The sequence below is a fragment of the Uloborus diversus genome, chromosome 8 (genome assembly GCF_026930045.1).
Source record: "Uloborus diversus isolate 005 chromosome 8, Udiv.v.3.1, whole genome shotgun sequence".
Taxonomy (NCBI): domain Eukaryota; kingdom Metazoa; phylum Arthropoda; class Arachnida; order Araneae; family Uloboridae; genus Uloborus; species Uloborus diversus.
In genome coordinates, this window is record NC_072738.1 from 4,642,936 (window position 1) to 4,648,755 (window position 5,820).

Sequence of the window (5,820 nt, forward strand, 5' to 3'; positions counted from 1 at the left end):
TCACATGGTTGAACACATATAGCGCCACCTGCTGTAAAATAACATTAATAATTTTTTTTTCCACCCTTGAACATTAACGAGGATAGATCTATCTAGAAGATAACTTTTGGATTTGGTAACGCGAGAAAATGTTTTTAAAATTATATGCATTTTGCAAAACCCTGAATTGGTGGTTTTAAAGTTTTGAATGACATTTCGAACTATCATGTGTTTCTCATATGATATTTCATCACGAACAGTGCAAAAGGGGAATAACTAAGGCTACCGTACGTCGCCTTTTGAAAGGGACAGTTCCGTTTTCAGGCAGTCTGTCCCGTTTTCCCCGTGCATTGTGTCGGGACGCGAAAAAGTTTCGTTTTCAGAAAAATCGTAACTTATTCTAGGAAATTGAAAAAAAAAAAAAAAGTTATGACAGATGATGAAATATGGACCACGAATCAAGTTTATCACATAAGTGAAAAATAGCTGCAACCAATCGAGCCAACTAAGTATATCACGCAATTATTACATAAGCGTGTATGAAATATTTACCGTATTTTGCAAATTTTTGCCATTTTGGCTTCTTTTTTTGATACATATAAATCACGCTCCGCAAATTAAAAGCAATATCAAAGTAATATCAAAGTTCCAATTATCATGTCAACTTAAAATTTTGTGGGAAAGAATACAGAGAATGTGTTTAAATTTTCAAGTGCGGCTATAAAATTGAAGCTTTCGAAATTTTTGAAAGGTGCTGCGGTCCTCACATATGTCAGCTATTTTGGCTAATTTCGCATCTAAGAGAGTCCACGTTCATCCATCTGGTGGAAACTAGGCATAAAAATTATCCGTGCCATTGACATCCGCGCCTTAATGGTGGTACATGAAAGATAATGCCGTAACGGGGTTTCGCACTAGGTCTGCTAAAGGCTAAATAGCCTAACGCAGCCCCGTTAAAAAAAAAAAAAAAAAAAAAAAAAAACTTTTGCCTAATTGTAGTGTTTCGGCTATTTTCAAAACTTTTTATTTTAAAACCCTGGTATGAGAGATAAAAATAGAAAACATGAAGTGTCGGTTTAAATTAAGAAATGAATAGTGATTAAATAAATGTACTATTATGTGTTTGTCTATTGAAATTTGTGGTGCCATTCTTCCTTTTAATCCGTTCATATCTGTTCTTCACAATAACCCCAAATCGTTAACAAAAAGATTTTTTAAATAATAAATAAATAAAAAAAAAGTTCTATTTTTTATTAAAATATTTCTAAAACATACTGTGACCTAAAACCCTAAAGCGTCCCGTTTTGAAGAAAACAATTTCTGGTTACCGTAGGAACAACCCTAAACAGCGACTGAAATCGCTGAAACTTGCAATCATTTGTAATTACAAGAAATTGTACACGGACGAATTTCATTCTGAGACATTTTCTAGTGCAGTGGTCCCCAACCTTTCTGTACCTGAGAGCACATCGTAGAGTGCCGGTTTCACGGCAGGCACCATTAATGAATGAAATTTCATTAATGTATGAAAAAGAAATTGTAAGTTAATTATATATATATATATATATATATATATATATATATATATATATATATATATATATATATATATATATATATATATATATATATATATATATATATATATATATAGTCTGTGTAGGTGCGTGTAAATGTAGGATATTGACGCAACCTGGAGACGGCTTTCGCAATAGAAGCAGCATCGTGAGGAGCAGGTCGACGGTGATGCTGCAGAGGGTGCTGGTGCGAAAATAAAATGATAGCGCATCAAAAGAGTCAAATGAAAGCAATAGACAATTGTGATTGTTAAAAAAAAAAAAAAAATTGTAATTCATAAGAGTTTGGGTGGTAAAACCTTAATAATTATGTGGTTTTTGTGTATAATACCACACCTAAAGGTAATTCGAGAGCAAAGAGTTTGTCATTACGTGTTCGTCGTACTTATAATTTGTTTCTAAAAAATGAAAAAGAAAAAAGAACGAAAAGACCAAAGAAAAAAATAATTGTTTTAGTTAAAAAACGCTTATGAATAGTCATATTTTCTCTCACTAGATGATGCTACAATAATATTCAGTGCCAATGGAACTAGTTCTGGCACATCAAATGACCGAAAGGACTCTTTAGACTACCCGAAGAAAAACAACTTAAGATTGTTATCCGCGGTCTTCCTATTCAAACAGACTTGAATTGGATTGTTGATAATCTAACCATACTAAGATTCGTCCCCCGGTATATTACGCAATCGCGTAAAATTGGACATGACAAAAACAAACTGCTCTTGTTTCTCATTTATTTGAAAGATCAAGTCGAAAATGAAAAAATTTGGTAACTTGAGAGATTGGGGGAATTTAATATCACCCTTGAATCCCTCAGAAAAAAAGACATTATGCAGTGCTGGAACTGCTACGGATTCTTTCACTCCTTGTTTAGTTGTGCTCGACCCCCTGTTTGCCTTGTGTGTGCAGGTCAGCACAAAACTAAAGAATGCCGAAAACCCTCAAACGTATCACCCTCATGTTTTCACTGCATGGGTGAACATCTTGCTAATTATAGATGTTGTCCAAAACGACAAAATCTCATCGTCCCTTGAACCGGAAAAATAAAATTGAAACTTGCGCTAATTCGGGACCCTCGCCCAAATTTTCAAGTGCTGTTAATGCAATTCAACAGGTCTCCCCTGCGTCACCCAAATCGGTGTTTTCCCATTTGGTTCAAAAATTTCTCCACGGGGGGCTCTGCCCAACTGACCGGAAACACGATTGACCAATCGGGTGTCTTCCAACTCTACGTAGGGTTTGAAGGGAGCGGCTTACGTGCTCGGACATTCAAGGCTGTTTTCAAGAGTAAATTTCTAAGCTTAAAAATCTAGCGCCTTAGCTTGGCGCAATTTTTATCACCATTCGGGGTTCAGAGCGTGGGTTGCCATTGAAAAGTTCAAAGTGGTAGAGAAGAGAGCAACTGGGATCATGAGCGGATTTGCGGGGGTGCCAGGGGGTGCGCGGCACCCCCAACAATTTTGGTTGGATTTTCAAAAAAAAAAAAAAAAAAAATGAAACGAAATATATTTTTTCAGGAATTTTGTAAAACAACCTATATTTTTCTACAGCTAAATGCAAGTTAATTTACTTAAAAGCAAACCCAAAAAATACAATAATAGGCAGCTTATTGTGTGACCCAGTCACCACTTATCGCCAGAGCGAGAGAAATTGTGCTACACGAATTAAAAAGAATTATTTTTCCATTTAAAAAATAAAGACGATAAATAATTACATAAATCAAGTAAAAACATTCCTTTAATTATATTTCAGTGCTGTATTATATAGCAACTTTTATACTCCGTAATTGGGTATGCATTGGTGTAACACTACAATTTTCTTTTTCTTTGAAACAACCATGGCTAATTAAATCAAAAAATATGGCTATTGTGATATACTTCCTCAAAAACGATATAAAATCCTTACACATCATTCCAGTAAACAGTGCAATAACATCACTCTGAAATCAACTAAAATCCAACATTTTCACTGTAAAATTTCAAAAATTTCTGAAGGAGGGGGCAGGACTATCACTGAGTTCACCAACTAAAAATAGTTGCTTTAGTTGCCTTTAATAGGAGTAATAGTCTCCAAAATAGTTACCAGATACAGAGAGAAAATACACTTTCTAAAATAGTCTCCTATTTTTTTTTTTTTTTTTTTTTAATAGCATTTATTTCATATCAATGCAATGAAGTGAGACAGACCAACGCGGGACAAATTTTCTCTAAACAACCTTTCTAAAAGAAAACTTTAAAAAATATTTTTCAAATTTTAGCCCAAATCTGAATAAATACTGTAGAAACCAGCACTGACACATTCAAGTATTATTTCTTATTGTCTGACTGTTAATTAAAGACAACAGTAAAAGACTATGAAAAGAGCTCGAAGTGTCACATTCATGATATTTCCGATCGAAAGAAAATTAGCTCTCGTTGAATAAAAGAAAAAGAGTAGTACGCATGAAAGAAATTAAAAACCAAAAAACAGTTAAGAAAAAGAAAGGAAGAAGAAGTATTTGTGAAAACAAACTTTTTTCAGAAATCGCGATTGCAAAAACTAATCCTTTACAAAATCGCACTCGCAAAAACGATATTTTTACGAAAATCGCGATCGTAAAAAAGAAACTTTTTTATACAAAAATATAATCATCACATTTTTTCTGGTCGTGAATGTTTTATGATTTTTCATTTTCCCACCTTTTTAAAACAATTGTTTTCAAAAATTAAACGTAGTAAAACTTTTCAATTTTTCCCCGGTAACTAGGGAGTCAACGTAAAAGCGATTTTGCTTTTACTTTCTTTCCAATTTTTTTCTCCTAGAAGAAAAGAAAACCTAGCTTTTTAACGAATTTTAGTTACACTTACTAAAATAGTCGTTTTATTTTACAACTAATTGCAAAATAATCGCTTTTATCCTCAAAATAGTCGCCTTTGCCGTCAAAATAGCATCTTTAGTCGCCATTTGCAGTGCTGTATCCCCCCTCCCGATCCCCTATATTGCAATGGCGTAGCTACGGTTTCTGTCGGCCGGGGCGGTTCCTCTATTTGCCACCCTTTCATTGAGATATTTATAATACATTAAAGCATTGAAAATTATCGAACTCAAAATTGAAAACTTCATTTAAGGAAGCATAGGTAAACTAATTTAATCCGTATTCTTCCGACAAAAAAAAAATGGGGGCGGGGTCAGTCGCCTATCTCAGAGAAATATTCTGAATTTACATCAAAAATTGCAGTTAAAAGTAACGTTTGGGGGGATGGAGCTCTCTACCGAATTAGCCTATCCGCCCCTCCCTAGCTACGCCACTGCTGTATTGTTGCACCCCCAGAATTCACAGCCTAAATCCGCCTATGAATGGGATAGCACCATTCGGGATTCGGGGGGGGGGGGGTCTTTTGAAAAGTTCCACGTGGTGAAACTGGTTGCACGTGTCTATGCAAAATGGGAAAGTTCATTGAGAGCAATCGTCAGGGTAGCAGACAGGAAATAACATTCGGCTCAGGCATCCACTTCCAAGGAAAACCGGCGTCTCCAATTAATTTAAAAAACATTCTAGTGATAAAATATTAATTAATTCTAAGGAAAATAATAAACATTTATAGTTTATTTTCAACTGAAAAATTAAGTATAATGACTTTATTAATTATTTGTTCAAACTAAAAAATCAAATGCTAATTTAAATAATAATCTCCTTTATTAAAACCGATTAATAATATTTTATTAAAAAAGAGCAAATAATCGCTTTTTTAAAATAGCTAATTTTAGCGTTCATTGAATGATTGATCAGGAACTTGGAAGCTATTTTCTCTAAATTTTTCTGAATAACAGTTGTAATAATTGATAATTAGTTTGTAATAATTGATAATTAGTATTTTGCACATAATCAGTTGTGCATTTAAGCAAAATTCAGCGGGGGAGGAGGGGGGGGGGTCGTATTTGACGATTTTGCCAACTAACTTAAAAATATATTTTCATCTCGAAAACCGCGTTTCTCATCTCATATGCTTCTAAGTTCCAAATAAAGTTCAGTATTATTAGCCGATCGGATCAAATATTCACTTTTGAATGCAGCAGAGAATACTTCTGCGTTTAGAGATGGACACCCCAGCAAAAGTCTCTCATTTGCATTTGACTTTTTTTAAAAATTCAGTAAAAAGAAAAAAGTGATCTTTAAAAAATTGTATTGTACTTTTTGTAGAATGTGCAAACAGAAGTTTATAACTCGTATTAATTTATAAACACAAGCGTTTAGTAAGCCGCACTTACATTGTATGAACCTCAA